Raw genomic sequence first — 24,954 nt, 5'->3', positions numbered from 1 at the left:
CGGCAGGCAAGTGTCCCCATTTTACACATTACGCAGGCACGTGTACCCATTTCACACAGTGCAGCAGGCAAGTGTCCCCATTTTACACAGTACGGCAGGCAAGAGTCCCAATTTTACACATTACAGCAGACACGTGTCCCCATTTTACACATTGCGGCAGGCAAGTGTCCCCATTTTACACATTATGCAGGCAGGAGTCCCCATTTTACACATTACAGCAGGCACGTGTCCCCATTTTACACATTGCGGCAGGCAAGTGTCCCCATTTTACACAGTGCAGCAGGCAAGTGTCCCCATTTTACACAGTACGGCAGGCAAGAGTCCCAATTTTACACATTACAGCAGACACGTGTCCCCATTTTACACATTGCGGCAGGCAAGTGTCCCCATTTTACACAGTACGGCAGGAAAGAGTCCCCATTTTACACATTACAGCAGGCACGTGTCCCCATTTTACACATTGCGGCAGGCAAGTGTCCCCATTTTACACATTATGCAGGCAAGAGTCCCCATTTTACACATTACAGCAGGCACGTCTCCCCATTTTACACAGTACGGCAGGCAAGAGTCCCCATTTTACACATTACAGCAGGCACGTGTCCCCATTCATTTTACACATTGCGGCAGGCAAGTGTCCCCATTTTACACATTACGCAAGCAAGAGTCCCCATTTTACACATTACAGCAGGCACGTGTCCCCATTTTACACATTGCGGCAGGCAAGTGTCCCCATTTTACACAGTACGGCAGGAAAGAGTCCCCATTTTACACATTACAGCAGGCACGTGTCCCCATTTTACACATTGCGGCAGGCAAGTGTCCCCATTTTACACATTATGCAGGCAAGAGTCCCCATTTTACACATTACAGCAGGCACGTCTCCCCATTTTACACAGTACGGCAGGCAAGAGTCCCCATTTTACACATTACAGCAGGCACGTGTCCCCATTCATTTTACACATTGCGGCAGGCAAGTGTCCCCATTTTACACATTACGCAAGCAAGAGTCCCCATTTTACACATTACAGCAGGCACGTGTCCCCATTTTACACATTGCGGCAGGCAAGTGTTCCCATTTTACACATTACGCTGCTCTTTTTGCTGCTCGTGCAATCAACTAGACGCCGCCTCTTTTTGCTGCTCGTGCGATCAACTAGACTCCACCTATGGGGGATTGTATTTTAGTATAGCAAGGCTGAGATCGCTTGTGCAGCCTTGCTACGCTAAAAAAAAGTTTTGTGCAGAACAAGACTAGCCCTGTAGTTACTTACCCTGTGCGAAGGATCCAGCGATGAAGGTCCCAGAATTAACGTCAGACATCCGCCCTCCAAATGCCTGGACACACCTGCTTTCGGATCTCCACGCCCGGAAAACGGTGAGTAGACGCCCCGGAACGCCTCCCCGCTGTCAATCTTCTTGCGATCGCGCTAGCGATCACTTTCTTCTTTATTCTGGCCGCTGCCCGGCGAAAACTGTTGCCGAGCAATGATGCACATGCGCAATGCGGCTGCCGCGCATGCGCAGTTCCGACCAGTTCACACTGCAGCAATGAACCGCTGCGTGCGAACAGGTCGAAATGACCCCCTTTAGCCCTAGAATCTTCCTCAATTTGCCCAACATCTTCCTCAGCCAGGGTACTGACACCAGCCTCTTGTTGATTTTGTTGCAGAGATGGGTGAACCTGACTACTGGGTACTGTAATCCTCTTTTTGGCACAGCCAGGTGCTAGTTGCTGTGCCAATTTCATTTTTTTTCCCTTTCCCTTTGTGTTTCGACTTTTTTTCCCTTTCCCTTTGTGTTATGATTATTTGTTTGTGGAGTTATGAGTAAAAATCTTTTAACCCCTTACACTTTGTCCTGAAATGGTGTTTTTTCAATTGTTATGCATGATGAAGGTTTTTGTGTTTTTAAAACAAAACAAAGAAAATATGAGTAGTTTTTTGGTTTTGAAAACAAACATTCTGGTGGGTAAATTGACAAAGATTGGAGTTGTATTTAAGATGGGATGTTGCCAATAGCAACTAAACAGAATTCAGGTATTAACTACTAGAAGGTGTTAGATAAATGAGAAGTAGAATCTGAGTGGTTGCTATGGACAACATCCCATCTTAAAAAGAACTCGCAGCTAAGTAAATTTACCCCTAAGAATGTAGTACCTGAAGCATTATTGATGAACCTTATAGATAAACATGCATTATGTTTGAAATGTTGTTATAAGAACCAGACAACAAATGTATTCCTCAGGAAAACATGGCATGTATGTGGGATATATGAATATAATATGTGTATTTTGAAAGCAAAAAGCAGCTTCATACACAGCTTAAAGCAATGTCAACACAGAAAGCCGGCCTTTAAAAAAATAATTCTGATGTGTGTAATGTGAACAATTGCTTGACAAACAACACATGTAGTACATGTGCAATACACTTGTAATAGTTATAAACAAACATTTGAGAAGATTGTGTGTTCCAGGGAGTGAAACTCTACATACCATTTCAGAGAGAGCTAGAGATGCAACGAGCTGTTGAGTTGCTTGCATTGCAAACAGGTGTGTTTGATTTGCAATTAATCGCTGGGAGAGGCCTGACAGGACACCTGCACAGAGCATTCACAAGCCGTGCACAGCCCTAGACTTACTCGTCAGCTGCGAACGCCCAGTGTGCACTGACAGTGACTAGCTTTGCAGCAGTGCTAAAACCACACTTGCAGCCCTTATCACACTCCCCCATTTTCACGCCCCTTTTCGATAGCCTGCGAAGCAATGCTGCCCCCGCACCGCCTTCACCACGCCTCTTTGTCATTGCCTGACAGCGATCACAAATCCCATGTGTATAGCTGCACATTCTTCGCACGGCAACAAGACCGGCACATGCGCAATCCTGGCATTTGGCTAAAGCCCGACGCTTGCGATGCAAATTCTAGCAGTGATCAGGTCTGAATGACCCCCATTGTTTTTAATGCAGCTATCATGTCTATTATATACTAATGTGGAGGTTTTCAAATGCAGTCCTCAAGGCACCCCATCGGTCCAGATTTTACATTTATCCATGCTTGATTACAGGTTACTTAATTAACACCTCAGTCAATTTGACTTAACCATCTATGCTGAGCCATGGATATACCTAAAAACTGGACCGTTGAGATGCCTTGAGGATGCATTTGAGAAACTCTGTACTAATGTGTTACTGTAACACTGCGAGCCAAGCAACGCCTGGACAAAAAAGAAGCATCAAGAGTCAATCTGAGAATCAGGGAGTAGCGTTGTTGACCCCAGCAGGGAAGGGCCGGCACAGGGTGCCTCTCTGTGCCCACCAAGGTTATCCATACATATAAGACAGATAAGACCTCAGTAGTACACCTCTCTCAACTTAACACTGTTTTCAATATAAGTATGCATGTCTGTTATATACTAATGTGTTAAAATAACACCATACCTCCCAACATGACCCTCTCCAGGAGGGACACAATGCTCTGCTTCTGGACTTTTTTTCTAATGTATGATTGCCGGCACCTGTGTTGAACAGGTTAATGGATAAGAAAGGTGTTTCACCATAGGTGATGGCAATCATAAATTAAGGGGGAGGTCCAGGAGCAGAGCATTCTGTCCCTCCTGGAGGGGGTCATGTTGGGAGGTATGTAACACTGAGAGTCAGGACTGCAGAGAAACACTTGGACAAAGATGAACTGCCGATAGTCAAACAGAGGATCAGGTAGGAACGTCTCTGAACGCTGTGGGGTCGAGATCAGACAGACAGATAAGGCCTCAGTGGGGCACCTTTCTCAACATTGTTTTCAACGATACTATGCATTTCTGATATATACTAATATGTTAATATAAAACCAAGAGTCAAGACTGCAGAGAGACACCTGGATGAAGAAGAATCTGTCAGAGTCATGATGAAGATCAGGGAGAAGCATCAGTTACCCCTGTGGGGAAGGTCCGGCACTGGGTAACCATCTGTGTCTGCCGAGGCCAGTCAGACAGGTAAGGTTTGCCGACATACACCTGTAATATACAGTGGTGCTTGTTTGCGAACCCTTCAGAATTTTCTATATTTCTTCTGAAATTTGGCCTAAAGCTACCTCAGATTTTTACACAAGTCCTAAAAGTAAATAAAGAGAACCGAATCAAAAAAAAATTAGACAAACAAATAAGACGTTTTTCATTGAGGAAAATATCACATATCTGTGAGTGGCAAAAGTATGTGAACCTTTGTTTCCAGTATCAGATATGACCCCCGTGTGCAGTAATAACAGCAATTGTTGATTAGTCTTGAACATCAGCTTGGAGGAATTTTACCCCATTCCTCCATACAAAACAGCTTCAGTTCTGTTATGTTGGTGAGTTTCCTCCCATGAACTGCTCGCTTCAAGTTCTTCCACAACATTTAAATTGGATTAGGGTCAGGACTTGCCATACAGAGAACCGGGATTGGCGCATGCAGAGCAGTCTTCCGGCTCTCTATTCCCCCCCCCCCCCCTCCCCCCGACCTGCCTGTGTCCAAGAAAAATGGGGTTCTGCTGCATTGTTGTGTGACCAGTATATACTATATAGTAGTACAGTGCAGCATTTTGGTGAACACCAGTATATAGTAGTACAGTACAGTAGGCCATTGCTGTATCTTGCAGCTCAGTGTCTCTTCAAGTATCCATATCTGTGCTGCATTGTTGTGAGCAGTATATAGTAGTACAGTGCAGCATTTTGGTGACCACCAGTATATATAGTAGTACAGTACAGTAGGCCATCGCTGTATCTTGCAGCTCCGTGTCTCTTCAAGTATCCATATCTGTGCTGCATTGTTGTGAGTAGTATATAGTAGTACAGTGCAACATTTTGGTGAACACCAGTATATAGTAGTACAATACAGTAGGCCATTGCTGTATCTTGCAGCTCCGTGTCTCTTCAAGTATCCATATCTGTGCTGCATTGTTGTGAGCAGTATATAGTAGTACAGTGCAGCATTTTGGTGACCACCAGTATATATAGTAGTACAGTACAGTATCCATATCTGTGCTGCATTGTTGTGAGCAGTATATAGTAGTATAGTGCAGCATTTTGGTGACCACAAGTATATATAGTAGTACAGTACAGTAGGCCATTTCTGTATCTTGCAGCTCCGTGTCACTTCAAGTATCCATATCTGTGCTGCATTGTTGTGAGTAGTATATAGTAGTACAGTGCAGCATTTTGGTGACCACCAGTATATAGTAGTACAATACCATAGGCCATTGCTGTATCTTGCAGCTCCGTGTCTCTTCAAGTATCCATATCTGTGCTGCATTGTGGTGAGCAGTATATAGTAGCACAGTGCAGCATTTTGGTGACCACCAGTATATATAGTAGGACAGTACAGTATCCATATCTGTGCTGCATTGTTGTGAGCAGTATATAGTAGTACAGTGCAGCATTTTGGTGACCACCAGTATATATAGTAGTACAGTACAGTAGGCCATTGCTGTATCTTGCAGCTCCGTGTCACTTCAAGTATCCATATCTGTGCTGCGTTGTTGTGAGTGGTATATAGTAGTACAGTGCAGCATTTTGGTGACCACCAGTATATAGTAGTACAATACAGTAGGCCATTGCTGTATCTTGCAGCTCCGTGTCTCTTCAAGTATCCATATCTGTGCTGCATTGTGGTGAGCAGTATAAAGTAGCACAGTGCAGCATTTTGGTGACCACCAGTAATTATAGTAGTATAGTACAGTAGGCCATTGCTGTATCTTGCAGCTCCGTGTCTCTACAAGTATCCACATCTGTGCTGCATTGTTGTGAGCAGTGTATAGTAGTACAGTGCAGCATTTTGGTGACCACCAGTAATTATAGTAGTATAGTACAGTAGGCCATTGCTGTATCTTGCAGCTCCGTGTCTCTTCAAGTTTCCATATCTGTGCTGCATTGTTGTGAGCAGTATATAGTAGTACAGTGCAGCATTTTGGTGACCACCAATATATATAGTAGTACAGTACAGTAGGCCATTGCTGTATCTTGCAGCTCCATGTCACTTCAAATATCCATATCTGTGCTGCATTGTTGTGAGCAGTATATAGTAGTACAGTGCAGCATTTTGGTGACCACCAGTATATAGTAGTACAGTACAGTAGACCATTGCCTATTGAGGAGAAGCATAAACTTGCCAATATGCCATTTACGACATGGAGTGGCAAGGAACGGCTGAGGCCCTGGCCTATGTTCATGGCTAGTGGTTCAGCTTCACATGAGGATTGAAGCACTCATCCCGCTTGAAAAATGAAAAGAGTTAAGCTGGCAAGAGCACAGCAAAGAACTGTGCGTTCTTCTAAATCACAAATCCCCAAGGAGAGTCCAATTGTATCGGTTGCGATGCCTGATCTCCCCAACACTGGACGGGAAGAGGTGGCTCCTTCCACCATTTGCACGCCCCCTGCAAGTGCTGAAGGAGCACCCACAGTCCAGTTCCTGATATTCAAATTGAAGATGTCACTGTTGAAGTACACCAGGATGAGGATATGGGTGTTGCAGGCGCTGAGGAGGAAATTGACAAGGAGGAATCTTATGGAGAGCACTTGTACTACTTCCAGTAAGCAATTGACTGTCCAACAGTTCTTTGTGAGGAAGATGAAATATCACAGCAGTCATCCTGTTGCAAAGCGGATAACTCAGGCCTTGGCAGCTGTGTTGGTGTTAGACGTGCGTCCGGTATCTGGCGGTAGTTCACAGGAAATTAGAGAATTTCTTGAGGTAGTGTGTCCCCGGTACCAAATACCATCTAGGTTCCATTTCTCTAGGCAGGCGATACCGAAAATGTACACAGACCTCAGAAAAACACTCACCAGTGTCCTAAAAAATGCAGTTGTACCCAATGTCCACTTAACCACGGACAAGTGGAGCAGGGCAGACTAAGGACTATATGACTGTGACAGCCGACTGGGTAGATATATTGCCTCCCGCAGCAACAACAGCAGCAGCGGCACCAGTAGCAGTATCTCGCAAGGGCCAACTCGTTCCTAGGCAGGCTACGCTTTGTATCACCGCTTTCCATAAGAGGCACACAGCTGACAACCTCTTACGGAAACTGAGGAACATCACCGCAGATTGGCTTACCCCAATTGTACTCTACTGGGGATTTGTGACATCGGACAACGCCACCAATATTGTGCGTGCATTACATGTGGGTAAATTCCAGCACGTCCCATGTTTTGCACATACAATGAATTTGGTGGTGCAGAATTTTGTAAAAAATGACAAGGGCGTGCAAGAGATGCTGTCGGTGGCCAGAAGAATTGCGGGCCACTTTCGGCATTCAGCCACCGCATGCCGAAGGCTGGAGCACCAGCAAACACTCCTGAACCTGCCCCGCCATCAGCTGAAGCAAGAGGTGGTAACGAGGTGGAATTCAACCCTCTATATGCTTCAGAGGATGGAGGAGCAGCAAAAGGCCCTTCAAGCCTATACATCTGCCTACGATATAGGCAAAGGAGGGGGAATGCACCTGACTCAAGCGCAGTGGAGAATGATTTCAACGTTGTGCAAGGTTCTGCAAACCTTTGAACTTGCCACACGTGAAGTCAGTTCAGACACTGCCAGCCTGAGTCAGGTCATTCCCCTCATCATGCTTTTGCAGAAGCAGCTGGAGAGATTGAAGGAGGAGCTAAAACGGAGCGATTCCGCTAGGCATGTGGGACTTGTGGATGGAGCCCTTCATTCGCTTAACCAGGATTCACGGGTGGTCAATCTGTTGAAATCAGAGCACTACATTTTGGCCACCGTGGTCGATCCTAGGTTTAAAGCCTACATTGTATCTCTCTTTCCGGCAGACACAAGTCTGCACATGTTGAAAGACCTGCTGGTGAGACACTTGTCAAGTCAAGCGGAACGTGACCCACCAACAGCTCCTCCTTCATTTTCTACCGCCACTGGAGCTGCCAGGAAAAGGATCAGATTCCAAAACCACCAGCTGGCGGTGATACAGGGCAGTCAGGAGCAAAAACGGACATCTGGTCCGGACTGAAGGACCTGCCAACGATTACTGACATGTCGTCTACTGTCACTGCATATGATTCTATCACCATTGAAAGAATGGTGGAGGATTATATGAGTGACAGCATCCAAGTAGGCACGTCAGACAGTTCGTACGTATACTGGCAGGAAAAAGAGGCAATTTGGAGGCCCTTGCACAAACTGGCTTTATTTTACCTAAGTTGCCCCCCCTCCAGTGTGTACTCCGAAAGAGTGTTTAGTGCAGCCGGTCACCTTGTCAGCAATCGGCGTAGGAGGTTACTTCCACAAAATGTGGAGAAGATGATGTTCATCATAATGAATTATAATCAATTCCTCCGTGGAGACATTTACCAGCAATTGCCTCCAGAAAGTACACAGGGACCTGTGATGGTGGATTCCAGTGGGGATGAATTAATTCTCTGTGAGGAGGGGAATGTACAGTGGGGATCGAAAGTTTGGGCACCCCAGGCAAAAATTCATTTTAATGTGCAAAAAGAAGCCAAGGAAAGATGGAAAAATCTCCAAAAGGCATCAAATTACAGATTAGACATTCTTATAACATGTCAAAAAAAGTTTGATTTTTTTTCCATCATTTACACTATCAAAAGAACAGAAAACAAAAAATGGCATCTGCAAAAGTTTGGGCACCCTGCAGAGTTAATACCATGTACTGCCCCCTTTGGACAGCTGAGACCAGGCAGTGTCATGGATTGTTCTCAATCATCGTCTGGAAAGACCAGGTGATGTCAATCTCAAAGGTTTTAAAAGCCCAGACTCATCTGACCTTGCTCCAACAATCAGCACCATGGGTTCCTCTAAGCAGTTGTGTAGAACACTGAAACTGAGAATAGTTGACGCTCACAAAGCAGGAGAAGGCTATAAGAAGATAACAAAGCGTTATCAGATGCCCATATCCTCTGTTCGGAATGTAATTAAGAAATGGCAGTCATCAGGAACAGTGGAAGTTAAAGCAAAATCTGGAAGACCAAGAAAAATATCAGACAGAACAGCTTGCAGGATTGTGAGAAAAGCAAGTCAAAACCCACGTTTGACTGCACGATCCTTCCAGGAAGATCTGGCAGACACTGGAGTTGTGGTACACTATTCCACTATAAAGAGATACTTGTACAAATATGGTCTTCATGGAAGAGTCATCAGAAGAAAACCTCTTCTACGTCCTCAACACAAAAATCAGCATTTGAAGTTTGCAAATGAACATATAGACAAGCCTGATGCATTTTGGAATAAAGTTTTGTGGACCGATGAGGTTAAAATAGAACTTTTTGGCCGGAATGAGCAAAGGTACGTTTGGAGAAGGAAGGGCACAGAATTTAATGAAAAGAACCTCTGTCCAACTGTTAAGCATGGGGGTGGATCAATCATGCTTTGGGGTTGTACTGCAGCCAGTGGTACAGGGAACATTTCATGAGTAGAAGGAAAAATGGATTCAATAAGATTCCAGCAAATTTTGGACGCTAACTTGATGCCATCTGTGAAAAAGCTGAAGTTAAAGAGAGGCTGGCTTCTACAAATGGATAATGATCCTAAACATACCTCAAAATCCACGGTGGATTACATCAAGAGGCGTAAACTGAAGGTTTTGCCATGGCCTTCACAATCTCTTGACCTCAACATAATTGAAAATCTATGGCTAGACCTTAAAAGAGCAGTGCATCACAGACAGCCCAGGAATCTTAAAGAACTGGAAGACTTTTGTAAGGAAGAATGGGGGTCATTCCGAGTTGTTCGCTCGCAAGCGGATTTTAGCAGATTTGCTCATGCTAAGCCGCCGCCTACTGGGAGTGAATCTTAGCATCTTAAAATTGCGAACGAAGTATTCGCAATATTGCGATTACACACCTCGTAGCAGTTTCTGAGTAGCTCCACACTTACTCGGCATCTGCGATCAGTTCAGTGCTTGTCGTTCCTGGTTTGACGTCACAAACACACCCAGCGTTCGCCCAGACACTCCCCCGTTTCTCCGGCCACTCCTGCGTTTTTTCCGGAAACGGTAGCGTTTTTTCCCACACGCCCATAAAACGGCCTGTTTCCGCCCAGTAACACCCATTTCCTGTCAATCACATTACGATCGCCAGAACGATGAAAAAGCCGTGAGTAAAATTCCTAACTGCATAGCAAATTTACTTGGCGCAGTCGCAGTGCGGACATTGTGCATGCGCATTAAGCGGAAAATCGCTGCGATGCGAAGATTTTTACCGAGCGAACAACTCTGAATGACCCCCAATGGGCGAAGATACTTCAATCAAGAATTGAAAGACTCTTGGCTGGCTACATAAAGCGTTTACAAGCTGTGATACTTGCCAAAGGGGGCAGTACAAGGTATGAACTCTGCAGGGTGCCCAAACTTTTGCAGATGACATTTTTTGTTTTCTGTTCTTTTGATAGTGTAAATGATGGAAATAAAATCAAACTTTTTTTGACATGTTATAAGAATGTCTAATCTGTAATTTGATGCCTTTTGGAGATTTTTCCATCTTTCCTTGGCTTCTTTTAGCACATTAGAATGAATTTTTGCCTGGGGTGCCCAAACTTTCGATCCCCACTGTACACAGTGAAAGGGGTGAGGAATCGGAGGATGATGATGAGGTCGACATCTTGCCTCTGTAGAACCAGTTTGAGCAAGGAGAGATTGATTGCTTCTTTTTTTGGTGGGGGCCCAAACCAACCAGTCATTTCAGCCACAGTCGTGTGGCAGACCCTGTCGCTGAAATGATGGGTTTGTTAAAGTGTGCATGTCCTGTTTATACAACATAAGGGTGGGTGGGAGGGCCCAAGAACAATTCCATCTTGCACTTTTTTTTTAATTTATCTGTGATGTTTGGGGCCAATTTTTTTAAGTGCCATCTTGTCTGCCACTGCAGTGCCACTCCTAGATGGGCCAGGTGTTTGTGCCGGCCACTTGGGTCGCTTAGCTTAGCCATCCAGCAACCGTCATCCAGCGACCTTGGTGCACCTCTTTTTTTCTTTGCATCATGTGCTGTTTGGGGATTATTTTTTTAAGTGTCATCCTTTCTGACACTGCAGTGCCACTTCTAGGTGGGCCAGGTGTTTGTGCCGGCCACTTGGGTCGCTTAGCTTTGCCATCCAGCGACCTTGGTGCACCTCTTTTTTTCTTGGCATCATGTGCTGTTTGGGGACTATTTTTTTAACTGCCATTCTGTCTGACACTGTAGTGCCACTCCTAGATATGCCAGGTGTTTGTGCCACCCACTTGGGTCGCTTAGCTTAGTCATCCAGCGACCTCGGTGCAAATTTTAGGACTAAAAATAATATTGTGAGGTGTTCAAAATAGACTTGAAATTTGTGGAAATTATGTTTATTGAGGGTAATTATACTTTAGGATCAAAATCACCCCCAAATTCTATGATTTAAGCTGTTTTTGAGGGGGTTTTGAAAAAAAACACCTGAACCCAAAACACACCCGAATCCGACAAAAAATTTTCAGGGAGGTTTTGCCAAAACGCGTCCGAATCCAAAACACAGCCGTGGAACCGAATCCAAAACTAGAACACAAAACCCGAAAAATTTCCGTTGCACATCTCTAATTTAAAGCAATTACAATTTTCAGATTGGCCTATAAGAAACGTCATTCTAGGGTGTTGTAGGCCCTGAAAGCACTGGTATTAATGTATGTGCCCACCTTTATGGATAGAAAGTGTTTATAGAGAGAGACAGGGAGAGCGTGACAGTGTCAGGAAGAGAGAGAGAAACAGAAGGAAAGAAACAGTGTCAGGGAGAGTGTATGGGAAAGAGAGACAGTGTCAAGGAGAGAGAGGAAGTGAGAGACAGGGTTATGGAGAGAGAGACAGTGACTGGGAGAAAGACAGTGTCATTTAGAGAGACAGGGAGAGAGACAGTGTCAGGGAGAGAGAGACAGGGGCCCCCGGCCATTGTGCTTTCCTCAGTTTGGCACTCAGTCTGACAGTGTCAAGAAGAGAGGGAAAGGGAGAGAAAGAGTGTCAAGGCGAGAGGGAGAGACAGTGGGGGTCATTCTGAGGTGATTGTAGCTGTGCTAAATTTAGCACAGCTACGATCATCTTCCCAGACATGCGGGGAGATGCCCAGCACAGGGCTAGCCCACCCCGCATGTTTGTCCACCCCCCCACACACACACACAAGTACAAAAGCATTGCACAGCGGCGATGCTTTTGTACTTGTTGAGTAACTCCCGGACAGAGCAGCTCCTGCGGCTGACCGGGAGTTGCTCGTCGCTGCCCCTGGTCGCAGCGGCTGCGTGTGATGTCACGCAGCCGCTGTGGCCCGCCCCCCTTATGGTCCGGCCATGCCTGCTTTGGCCAGACCGCACCCCCAAAACAGCAGCCAAATGCCGCCGTGCCAACCCCTCCCACCCAGCGACCAGGCAGAGACGATCGCTAGGGAACGACGGCCTTCAGTCATCCGGCATGCGCCGGCGCACTGCGGCACCAGCACATGCGCAGTTCAGACCTGATCGCTGTGCTGCGATAAACTGCAGCGAGCGATCGGGTCGGAATGACCCCTAGTGTCAGGGAGAGAGAGACAGTTCTAGGGATAATGAGAGAGAGGGAGACAGACAGTGTCAGGGAGAGAGGGGAGAGACATTCTTAGGGAAAGAGAGTGAGCAAGTAACTGTCAAGTATAGAGGGAGAGAGAGATAGTGTCAAGGATAGAGGGAGAGAGAGACATGGTGTCAAGGAGAGAGGGAAAGGGAAAGACAGTGTCAAGTAGAGAGGGAAAGAGAAACAGTGTCTGGGAGAGAGATACAGACAGTGTCATGTAGAGAGAGGCAGTGTCAGGGAAAGAGACGCAGTGTCATGGAGGGAGACAGAGTGAGGAAGAGACACTGTCAGAGAAAGAGACAGTGTCGGAGGGAGAGACAGTGTCAAAGAGAGAGAGAAAAGGAGAGAAGTGTCAAGGAGAGAGGGAGGGAGACAGTGTCATGGAGAGAGAGACCGTGTCATGGAGAGAGAGACAATGTTAGGGAGAGGGAAAGGGAGCGAAAGACTGTAAAGGAGAGGGAGAGAGTGTCAAGGATAGAGGAGGAGAGAGACACAGTGTCAAGGAGAGAGAGGGAGACAGTGTTAGAGAGAGAGACAGTGTCAGAGAAAGAGAGAGTCAAGAAGAGAGTGAAGGACAGAGACTGTCAGAGAGAGACACATTGTCAGGGAGAGAGACAGTGTCAGGGGGGAGGAGAGTGCCTGTGTCAGGGAGAGAGAGGAGCAAGAGAGAGAGTGACAGGGAGACAGACACGGAGTCAGGGAGAGAGAGAGGAGCAAGAGAGAGAGAGTGTCAGGGAGAGAAAGAGCGAGGAGAGCTAAAAAGAGGATGTCATGGAGAAAGTAAAGGGAGGAGGAGCGAGCACTACATGACTACAGCACAGCCACAGGTCACTGATGGGGAGGGCACTCATGGCATTAAGCTCTGCCCCCTAAATACCCACAAATTGCGGCACAGCACTACCCTTCTGCTGGGAGCCGGCCTGGCTAGGGCAAAGTTTGCAGCAGTGTGGGGGCCCCCACTCCAGCTGCATCTTCCGCAGCTGCAGTCTGCAAGGCTGCTATTCGTAGTGGCCGTTCTGTCCGGATGGCAGGGTTGAATGGGGAGTGTTGGGCCTTGTAGGCAACCCATGACGGCATGCAGGGCGAGATGCAGGTCATGGAAGCAGCCTGGGACCCATAGCAGCTGCACCCCCTGCACCCATGGTAATTATGCACTGGGTACAAGCACAATGTCCTGTGTGGTGTGGAGAACGAGGCATGTACCTTTGTGGGGGCAGGAACACAGAGGCCTCTGCTTTGTATTTGACAGGGGCCCCCGGCCATTGTGCTTTCCTCAGTTTGGCACTCAGTCTGGCAGACTCTTAACAGTGCCAGTTACCCTGGTTGTGAGCTGCCTTTAATTGGCAGACAACAGTGAATCAGAACAAATGTACAGCTGTCTGTTAATTAGAGGCAGTATGTGGCTGTGATCACCAGAGCTGATTCATCTGACGTTGCTTAATATGGTCTACCGGGCTCCAGGGGATAACTCATTGGTGGTCTGGGTCAGCAGTCCTTAGCCCTCAGGTGCCCCGGTGCAATGCACCTACTGCACCAATGGTAGTTCTGCCTCTGTGTATTTGGGTTTGCCCATATCTAACACACAGTAAAGGAGTTTATGACCTTACTCACATAAGGAGCATTTGCTAACCTGTTTTTCAAATCCATAGAAACATAGAATTTGACGGCAGATAAGAACCACTTGGCCCATCTAGTCTGCCTTTTTTTTTTTTTTTACCATATTTTTATCTCAAACCTTTTTTGACCCTTATTTCTTTGCAAGGATATCCTTATGTCTATCCCATGCATGTTTAAATTGCTCTATTGTCTTAGCCTCTACCACCTCTGATGAAAGGCTATTTCACTTGTCCACTACCCTTTCTGTGAAGTAATTTTTCCTCACATTTCCCCTAAACCTTCCCCCCCTCCAGTCTCAGTGCATGTCCTCGTGTTCTATTGCTTCTCTTCATTTGGAGAATGTTTCCCTCCTGGACTTAGTTAAAACCCTTGATATATTTGAAAGTTTCTATCATGTTCCCCCTTCTCTGCTCCATATTATACATATTGAGATTTTTTTGTTTTTCTGGGTATGTTTTGTGATGTAGGCCATACACCATTTTAGTTGCCCTTTTTTGTACAATCTGTACTGTATTTACATCCTTTTGAAGATATGGCCTCCAGAATTGAACACAGTATTCTAGATGAGGCCGTACCAATGACATATTCCATGGCATTACTTCTTTCTTTCTGCTGCTGATTCCTCTCCCAATGCAGCCAAACATCTGACTAGCTTTCCTCATTGCTTTGTTACATTGCTTACCTGCCTTTAAGTCACATGAAATAGTGACTTGTAGATCCCTTTCCTCCTCAGTAGTTTCCAGTATAGAGCCATTAGTACCCTATTTAGCCTTTGGATTTTTGAGACCCAAGTACATGATTTTGCATTTTTTGGCATTAAACTGTAATTGCCACACTCTTGACCATTCCTCTAGTCTACCTAGCTCCCCAATCATTTATTTTACCCCACCTGGTGTGTCTACCCTGTTGCATACCTTTGTGTCATCTGCAAAAAGGCATACTTTCCCTTTAATGCCATTTGCAATGTCACCAATAAAGATATTAAAAAGCACTGGTCCAAGTACAGATCGCTGGGGTACTCCATCGGTAACATTTCCCTCCTGTGAATTCCAGTGGCGTGCGGTGAGGTCAGTGGCTGGTGAGGCACTGCAGCCATAATGTCCGTCGAGTCCCACCAATGACTCCTACCACTGCCGAGCCAATGTCCGCTACTGCCGTTGCCCCCGCCAATGGCCTACAAAATCGCCGCCATCAACCGCCCAGCCTCCATCTGCTAATCCACATCTCAGTCCGATTCCACTGCCAATGCCGCAGCCTGCCTGCTCCTCAAACTTGTAAAGAGCAGGCGGCTAATACAGATGGAGCCGCACTCATCCAGTGTGGCTCCATCACAGGCGCGCACTCCCGGCGTGACTAGGTGATCCGTCCGCCTAACCCTGCAGGGAGTGCACAGAGACGATCTCCAATTCTAGTGAATGGAGCGCATCTCTGTCACAGACACGGCGATAGGCACGCCCAGGCACAGACAGAGCCACGATTAGCGTGGCTCCATCTGTATATTGTTTTTTTTTTTTTTTTTTATTGGAAAGGAAGGAATATGGGGAGATGGGAGAAAGAGCAGGGGGTAGGATGGGAGTAGTCATGGTGGAGAGCAGGGGGCAAACTGAGAGTTGTAGTAGTGAGGAGGGGGGGACAGACTGGGAGTAGTAATGGTGGAGAGCAGAGGGCAGGCTGGGAATAGTAGTGGGGACAGGATGGGAGTAATAGTAGTTCAGAATAGGGGGGCAGGCAGTGAGTAATAGTATTGCAGAGGGGTTTAGTATGATTGCCGACAGCCCCCTGTAAAGTACCCTAACCCTCCCTTGTGGGTGCCTAAACCTAACCCTTCCCACTTGGTGCCTAGCCCTAACCTCCCCTTCTACGTGCCTATACCTAACCCTCCCTTCCCGGTACCTTCCCGGCCCTGCACCCTAATCCTAACCCCCCTTCTCATGCCTAAACCTGACCCAGCACGTCCCGCTGGTAGGACGTTCAGGAATCCGACTGTTGGTATTCTGACACCTGTATCCCGAGCAGCGTTGGTATTTAGACACCGGGCTTTTGTCATCCTTCAGGATTCTGTTGTCAATATATAAAACGCCGGGATCCCATCCCTCAGGAACTTAACTGCATCCTGTTTAGAGGGGGGGAGGAGGAGCAGGCAGAGAGTAATAAAAAGGTGTCAGGATGGGAGTAGTGGTGTGGAGTGGGCAGGATGGGAGTAGTGATGTGAAGTGGGCAGGATGGGAGTAGTGGTGTGGAGTGGGCAGGATGGGAGTAGTGGTGTGAAATGGGCAGGATGGGAGTAGTGGTGTGAAGTGGGCAGGATGGGAGTAGTGGTGTGAAATGGGCAGGATGGGAGTAGTGGTGTGGAGTGGGCAGGATGGGAGTAGTGGTGTGAAGTGGGCAGGATGGGAGTAGTGGTGTGGAGTGGGTAGGATGGGAGTAGTGGTGTGGAGTGGGTAGGATGGGAGTAGTGGTGTGAAATGGGCAGGATGGGAGTAGTGGTGTGAAGTGGGCAGGATGGGAGTAGTGTGAAATGGGCAGGATGGGAGTAGTGGTGTGAAATGGGCAGGATGGGAGTAGTGGTGTGGAGTGGGCAGGATGGGAGTAGTGGTGTGGAGTGGGCAGGATGGGAGTAGTGGTGTGGAGTGGGTAGGATGGGAGTAGTGGTGTGAAATGGGCAGGATGGGAGTAGTGGTGTGAAGTGGGCAGGATGGGAGTAGTGGTGTGAAATGGGCAGGATGGGAGTAGTGGTGTGGAGTGGGCAGGATGGGAGTAGTGGTGTGAAATGGGCAGGATGGGAGTAGTGGTGTGAAATGGGCAAGATGGGAGTAGTGGTGTCAAGTGGGCAGGATGGGAGTAGTGGTGTGGAGTGGGCAGGATGGGAGTAGTGGTGTGGAGTGGGTAGGATGGGAGTAGTGGTGTGAAATGGGCAGGATGGGAGTAGTGGTGTGAAGTGGGCAGGATGGGAGTAGTGGTGTGAAATGGGCAGGATGGGAGTAGTGGTGTGGAGTGGGCAGGATGGGAGTAGTGGTGTGAAATGGGCAGGATGGGAGTAGTGGTGTGAAATGGGCAAGATGGGAGTAGTGGTGTCAAGTGGGCAGGATGGGAGTGGAAGGGACCCGTTGAGCATAAGTTGAACCTCACCTCTTTACAGCAGGCTCACACAGGATGTACACTGGGACAGTGATGGGTCCTGCTTCTCAGGCAGCTCACACCCATCTTTTCCCTGCACGGTCCAGTGGGTTGCGGGGAGGGGCGCACCTCAGCTCTTCAGTGCCTCCAACAGTGTCCGCCTCACTACTGGTGCCGGCCAATGCAGACATTCCCCTGAGTGCGGTTGGCGGCTGGGACCTCCGCTGCAGGCCTGCATATGAAGTGGCAATAGGAGCGGTAAAGCCGCTGCTGTATACTTCTGTGTGTGGATTGGCACTATCGGCGCCATTGCTGTAAGCTCACGGCAGAAGAGGAAATGCCGCAGCTACAAACTCTTGCAGGGTAGAGGGAAAGGGGAGGGGACGGCGCACGCTTGCGGTAGCCGGCCCCAGAAAGGGAAGTGGTTTGGGGGACGGGTAGCCAGTCGGACCCTGCCCACTGTCCACTCAGATCAACCTAGGTGACAGGGGTGTGCTTTCACATGGGCTGAAAGCACGCCCCTGTAATAGAGGCACTTCCAGTAGGTGCTGCTTACTATGCTTTTCTTAATGGTCTTTTTCTGCCCATTGTTTGCCCCCCCCCCCCCCCCCCGCTTACAGCCCTTTCACACTCACAGCAGGAGGCACCGACAGCGGTGCCTCCTAAACATATTTAAAACGTTGTAGACTTTATAGAAATGATTAAAATAATATAAAGACTAAAGAAGATACTTATGGCACTGAACATGTCATAAGTATCTTAGTATTATTCTAATCATTATGACAGGGGAGGCACTGCCTCCCCTGCCTCCCCTGACTGCACGTCCCTGGTGAATTCACTCCATTTACCACAACTCTCTGTTTTCTATCCTGCAACCAAGATCTTATACATTCAATATTCCTAGTATCCAATCCCAAACTTCCAAGTTTATTTAGCAGTCTGCGAGGAGGAACAGTGTCAAAAGCCTTACTGAAGTCTAGATAAGCTATATCCACGGCTCCACCTTTATCCATCACTTTAGTCACACAGTCAAAAAGTCAATAAGATTTGTTTGACATTATCTCCCCCCAGTGAATCCATGCTGTTTGGGATCCTGTAAATTGCTGGATTTGAGATAATCTACAACTCTTTCTTTTAAGAGTGTTTCCATCAATTTTCCTACTACTGATGTAAGACTCACTGGTCTGTAGTTGTTTGCCTCTTCTTTGCATCCACTTTTGTGCAGTGGGACTACGTTCGCTCTTTTCCAGTCCTCTGGAATTACTCCTGTAGCTAATGACTGGTTAAATAATTCTGTCATTGGTGCTACCAGCACCTCTTTATAGTTATTTTAGTATCCTTGGATGTATCCTATCTGGAGCCCATAGATTTGTTCACTTTCAGCTTTGAGAGTTCTGTTAGGACCTTCTCCTCTGTAAATGCACTTGTTTCATTTTCCTGAATATCCCTGCAACTTAACTGTGGCCCCTTCCCCTCTCTTTCAGTAGTGAATACTGAGCAAAAATAATTATTAAGATGATCTGCTATTACATTGTTTCCCTCAACAAGACTCCCAGTCTCTGTCTTTAATTTTATTATTCCACCTTTTGTTTTTCTCCTTTCGCTTATATACCTGAAAAAAGTTTTGCTCCTTTTACTGACTGGGCCATTTTCTCCTCAGCTTGTACCTTTGCACATCTGATTACCTTCTTAGTCTTCTTCTATCTAACAAGATATATCTCTTTGTCTTCATTATTTTGTGTCTGCTAATATTTCCTAAAAGCCATCTTTTTTGCTTTCACAATATTTGCTACTTCTTTTGCAAACCACACTGGCTACCAATCCAATTGCATTGATTAAGTAAGATGTAGTCACAAACTTTACTATGGTTGGTCAAATCAAAATATGTCCATGTTAAATAAAAATGTGGACAGCATTGCTTGTTAAACACAAGAATCCTACCATTTTCTGTGATGATGTATTTTTCACTCTGGACAATGTGCCCCCTAGAATGTATGGCTATTATTCAATTTAATTTTTGCTAAGCAATGTATGGTACCTACACTTGTCAACAACTTCTAGTAGTGAATTAAAGTTCTTTGTAATCGGTGACCTATAACCATATTACTTATATAATAATGATGTTACACTGCAAAAACAATGTTTTACAACATCTTCCTAATTAGCTCCAGTATTAGTGATTTCATTTTGATTGCTGTGGAATTTATACATATTGGGAGTCATTCCGAGTTGATCGCTAGCTGCCGCTGTTCGCAGCGCAGCGATCAGGCTAAAAATTGGCACTTCTGAGCATGTGTATGCGGCTCAATGCGCACGCGCGACGTACTTTCACAAAAGCCGATGCAGTTTCACACAAGGTCTAGCGACGCTTTTCAATCGCACTGCTGGCCGCAGAGTGATTGACAGGAAGTGGGTGTTTCTGGGTGGTAACTGACCGTTTTCGGGGAGTGTGTGTAAAAACGCAGGCATGTCAGATACAAACTCGGGCGTGCCTGGAGAAACGCAGGCATGGCTGGCCGAACGCAGGGCGTGTTCGTGACGTCAAAACAGGAACTAAACAGTCTGAAGTGATCGCAAGCTAGGAGTAAGTCTCGAGCTGCTCAGAAACTGCACAATCTTTTTTGCAGCAGCGCTGCGATCCTTTCGTTCGCACTTCTGCTAAGCTAAGATACACTCCCAGAGGGTGGCGGCTTAGCATTTGCACGGCTGCTAAAAGCAGATAGCGAGCAAACAACTCGGAATGAGGGCCCTTGTTATTATGCCAATTTACTTTTCATAAAATGTTAAATGTTTTGCAGTAGTGCATAGAATTGAGTTAAGTGAACCTTAAGCAAAACTGATAATAACAATAATAATAATAATAATAATAATAATAATAATTTTATTTATATAGTGCTATTTCTCCTACAGTAGGATTAAAGGCGCTTTACAGAATTTCATCATGCTTATTATTTTAAAAGGAGTCTAATGTTATATACACAGATTATCCATAAGGCATAATAATTTAACTTAAAAGTAGAGATGAAGGAACCAATCCCAGATCAATCAGTCAAAATGATTTCAGGAATGTTTGTCAGTGTAGAAAAACGATTTTAGATATATAGTTCTGCAGATTAAAATCATCATACATTTTCCTTTCTCAACTGGTAAGGTTTTCTGCTCTGTGTTTTTTTAATCCACTTTAGTCGATTTTTGTTTAAAGTTCAGTTATGCAAAATCCATGCTAGAACAAGTGTATTTTACAGGTTTTCCACTTATGCAGATGTACAGTTTTTTGGAAATTATGGTTTGGTCAACTGCACTGTGAATTACAGAAGTAACAGAATCACCATATAATGATCGTTCCTTTAACACACATATATATATATATATATATATATATATATATAGAGAGAGAGAGAAACACATACTGTGTGTGTGTGTGTGTATATATATATATATATATATATATATATATATATATATATACATACATACATACATACCTCCCAACATGACCTCTCCAGGAGGGACACAATGATCTGCCCCTGGACTTCCCTCTTAATTTACAATTGCCATCACCTGTGCTGAAACACCTTTCTTATCCATTAACCTGTTCAAAACAGGTGATGGCAATCATAAATTAAGAGAAAAGTCCTGAAGCAGAGAATTCTGTCCCTCCTGGAGAGGGTCATGTTGGGAGGTATGTATATATATTTGTGGTGAGACAGGGTTAGTTTCACCAGGGAGTGCAGTATTTCCCTGGTCACAACTTCCATGTAGAGGGTTAAAGAAAAGCCGTCCAGCCTCAGAAAAAGTGTTTTGCAGCCAGGTAAAAGAACCTGGTTCAGTGCAAAGCCCGGATAGGGGCTCTGAGGTGTGGTTGAGGGAGAGAAGGGTGGGCTCTCAACCACACGGCTCTGGTCCAGGTTTTCAGACCTTCCAAGCCACAGCTGGGAATTGGTCTAATTGCACTGGCAGGGATTTAAACACTGCTATGTCTACTGCTCAACACACTGGTGCCGATAAGTGGCCAGCGAGTAGGGAAAGTTTCCCCTAGTGCTAGGGACTTGGACCATCAGTGCCCCAAGGCACTGAGAGGCCATGTATATGGTCAGCGGATTGGAAAATGTATTTCCTTTGTATGGTGTGAAGTTTGTTTGCCGCCTGTATGCCATTCAATACTCGCACAAACTCTGTATACTGCCTGCTGTATCCTGACTTTGACGGCGACCTTGTTACAATGTGGTGGCTGCCATACCTCTGGTCAGTTAAAAAAAAGTCTGCCAAGGATGACCCAGCGGCATATCTCCTTATTTCTGAACGAGTGACACAACGTTTAAGGTGGCTGCAAGCCTGCTTGGCACACAAACTAGCACCTTACCTTACTGGGGAGTTACAGAAAGCGTACGCAGACTTGCCAGATAATGAAGCTGCTAACTATGAGAAAGTCAAAACATGCAGCGGTCTTACGGCAGTGGGTAAAGCACAGCGCTTCAGGGACTGGGCCCTGTGTCCAGGGGTATCAGTCCGGAAGCAGCTGGCTGTGCTCTCCCGCTATGGCAGAAGCTGGATGCAGCCAGAAGCTCATACTGCTATGCAGGTGGTAGAGATGTAGCCATAGATCAATGTGTACGTTCACTGGGATGAGAGATGCAGCACTAGGTACTTCACCAGGATCCCCAGTCGCTGGATGCGTTGGTCCTCTCTATAGAACGGTATGAAGCTGTAGTCAATATGGCTAGAATGCCTAAAATGGAGCCTAGGGCCCTGCAGACGGTGAAGTTGGCACCTCACTGGTGCTTGCCTCCTCTTGAAAGGCCTAGCAATGTAGAAGGGTATAAATAAATCTCCATAAATTGTTATGTGGCGAACAGGGGTATGTGAGATGAGATTGTCCTAAAAAAGCCGAACCAAATCGACTGTAGTTCTGCCAGTTTGAAGCCAGCTTACCCTGTTTTTTGTACTATGGTTCCACTGACTACACGGGCTCCCCTGTTGTGGGAACCAGTTGTATTAGGGGGTCGCAAATTTTCTGCCCTAGTAGATACAGGCAGTGAATTGACACGTGTGTCTGAGGCTATGTTACCCAGGGTAACAGAGAGAGGTCTAGGCTCTGTAGACGTATTGTGCGTCCAAGGTTCCACCAAGAAAGGTTTCCAAAAGTTCGAATCAGGTTTGGCTTAAGTGGTAGCTGTCATGAAGTAATAGCAGCCAACAGCCTGAAGCTTCAATACCCCTCGTAGAAGAGAACCAATGAGAGGGTACTTCTGCATTTCTTTTGGCCGGGCGTAACCACTGAAGTAAAAGGGTTCTGTCAACGTTGCTCCATTTGCCAGAGAACCTGTCCAAAGCCTCATCTCAGGGCCTCCCTTGTTCCAATGCATGTCATTGGGGTGCCTTTCGACAGGATTGCTATGGATCTGGTTGGCCCTCTGGACAAGTCAAGAAGTGCAACCAGTACATGCTAGTCATAATGGATTATGCCACTTGCTACCAAGAGGAAATCCCGCTGCGAAACATAAAAATGGTAACTATTGCTAAAGAGCTGTTGCTGCTGTTTACTCAGTTGGGGTTTCTTAAGGAGATCCTAATGGACCAGAGGACCCCCTTTATGTCTCAAATTTTTACAGTACTCTGCCGCAAGATAGGGATTTCTCGCCTCCACACCTCCGTCTATCATCCACAAACAGATGGATTGGTAGAGCGCTTTAATCAGACTCTTAAAAGAATGATCTGAAGGGCCGTCTTGGACAACAAGCGGGAATGGGACGATGTACTTCCATACCTGATGTTTGCCATTCGAGAGGTCGTGCAGTCGTCAACTGGCTTCAGCCCCTTTGAGCCGTTGTACGGGAGATAACCCCGTGGAGTTCTGGACATATTAAAAGAGGACTCGGAACGACTGCAGTCCGATGAATCCAACTCTGTGGAATTTGTAATAAACTTTACCAGTGACTTCACCAAATTGGCCCAAATTTCTGCGAAAACCTCATAAAAGCTCAAGCCATACAAAAGTGAGCCTATGATGCCACAGTGGAAGTTCAAGAATTCCAACCAGGAGACAAAGTATTAGTCCTTGTTCCCACTCAGGAGAGTAAGCTATTTGCTCAGTGGAGAGGTCTGTATGAAGTCGTGGAGGCTGTAGGTCCAGTGTGCTATCGAGTTAGACAACCAGGGAGATGTCATACTGAACAGATATATCATGTTAATCTGCTGAAACCTTGGCAGGAGGAACCTACTCCAACCCTCCTCACCAGTGCATTAGGGAGTTCGGACATCCCATTAGTCAAGACTTTGATGTCTACTCAGAGGCAGGAGGCCGAAGCCCTAGTCTGAAAGAATCATGATGTCTTCTCATCCATTCCTGGGTGGACCACCTTAGTGGAACATGAAATTCACACCCCTAAAGGAGTAGTAGTAAAGCAAAGGCCCTAACAGGTGGTAAGTGCTGAAGTGCAGGAAATGTTAAAGTTGGGTATAATTGAGGAATTGAAAAGTGACTGGTCTAGTCCAATAGTCCTAGTACCCAAACCCAATGGAATAATGAGGTTCTGAAATGACTTCAGACGCCTTAATCAAGGCTCTATGTTTGATGCCTACTTACTTCCCAAGTGGATGAATTGGTGGAAGACCTAGCCGGTAGCAAGTATCTCACAACTCTAGACCTAACTAAAGGATACTGGCATATACCCTTAAGTAAAGCAGCAATAGAGAAAACTGCCTTCTCTACACCTGATGGTCTCCACCAGTATCTGGTACTGCCATCTGGACTTCATGGAGCGCCGGCAGTGTTTCAGAGGGCTATGGTACTGCCATCTGAGACCCCACCGGGGTATGCTGTCGCATATCTCGACAATATTGTCATTTACAGTACCAACTGGGAGAGTCATCTAGATAAACTACAAATGTGCTAAATGCCCTCAGGCAACACGGCTTTACTGCCAACCTGAAAAATTCCATATTGGTCTGTCAGAAGCCAATTACTTAGAGTATGTCATTGGCAAAGGTGAAGTAAAACCCCAATTGAAAAAAGTAGAGGCAATTATGTCCTGGCCAAAACCCAGCACTAAGAAACAGATCCAGACCTTCTTGGGGTTACTGGGATACTACAGGAGGTTTATCTAGAACTTTGCTGCAAGAGCCCTGCCCTTGACTGACTCCCTGAAAAAGGCTTTTCCCGAGAAGATAGTATGGACTGTTCCATGAGAGGGCCTGAAAGGACCTGAAATGGCCCTATGTACTTATCCAGTCCTTCAGGCACCAGACTTCACTCAGCCGTTCCTCCTACAAACAGATACTTCGACCACTGTGCCATCCTATCACAAATAATAGACAATGAAGAAAAGCCTGTTCTTTTCCTAAGCATAAAGCTCTTGCCAAGGGAAACTCGTTATGCTATAGTCGAGTTGGAGTGCCTTGCCATAAAATGGGCCATTGAGACCTTAAAATATTACTTATTGGGACGAGAATTCGTCCTGGTCACCGATCATGCACCATTGAGATGGATGCACCTCAATAAAGAGGTTAATCCCAGGGTCACTAGGTGGATTTTAACCCTACAACAATATAAATTCAGAGTGGAGCACCGTCCCAGGGCTCGACATAAAAATGCTGATGCCCTTCCTAGGAAATTTTAAAGACCACAAGGACATCTGACCCCTCGAGGGGAGCAAGGCGCTTCCCCACTTGTGGAGAAGC

General features: G+C 46.2%; 1 protein-coding gene across 2 annotated transcripts in view; it reads left to right on the top strand.

Moving 5' to 3' along the window:
- The first annotated feature begins 3,604 nt into the window (after positions 1-3,604).
- The window catches only part of LMO4 (LIM domain only 4), an 82,475-nt gene continuing 61,125 nt past the window's right edge, over positions 3,605-24,954 (top strand). For both annotated transcript variants that reach the window (XM_063939956.1, XM_063939954.1), the window contains exons 1-2: positions 3,605-3,710; positions 3,846-3,985. The gene's annotated coding sequence lies outside the window, so the exon portion shown is untranslated. The remainder of the gene's footprint in view (positions 3,711-3,845; positions 3,986-24,954) is intronic.

The sequence above is a fragment of the Pseudophryne corroboree genome, chromosome 9, assembly GCF_028390025.1.
Source record: "Pseudophryne corroboree isolate aPseCor3 chromosome 9, aPseCor3.hap2, whole genome shotgun sequence".
Classification (NCBI taxonomy): domain Eukaryota; kingdom Metazoa; phylum Chordata; class Amphibia; order Anura; family Myobatrachidae; genus Pseudophryne; species Pseudophryne corroboree.
The sequence above is the reverse complement of the archived record's forward strand: the minus strand, read 5'-3'. Positions and strand labels throughout refer to the sequence as shown.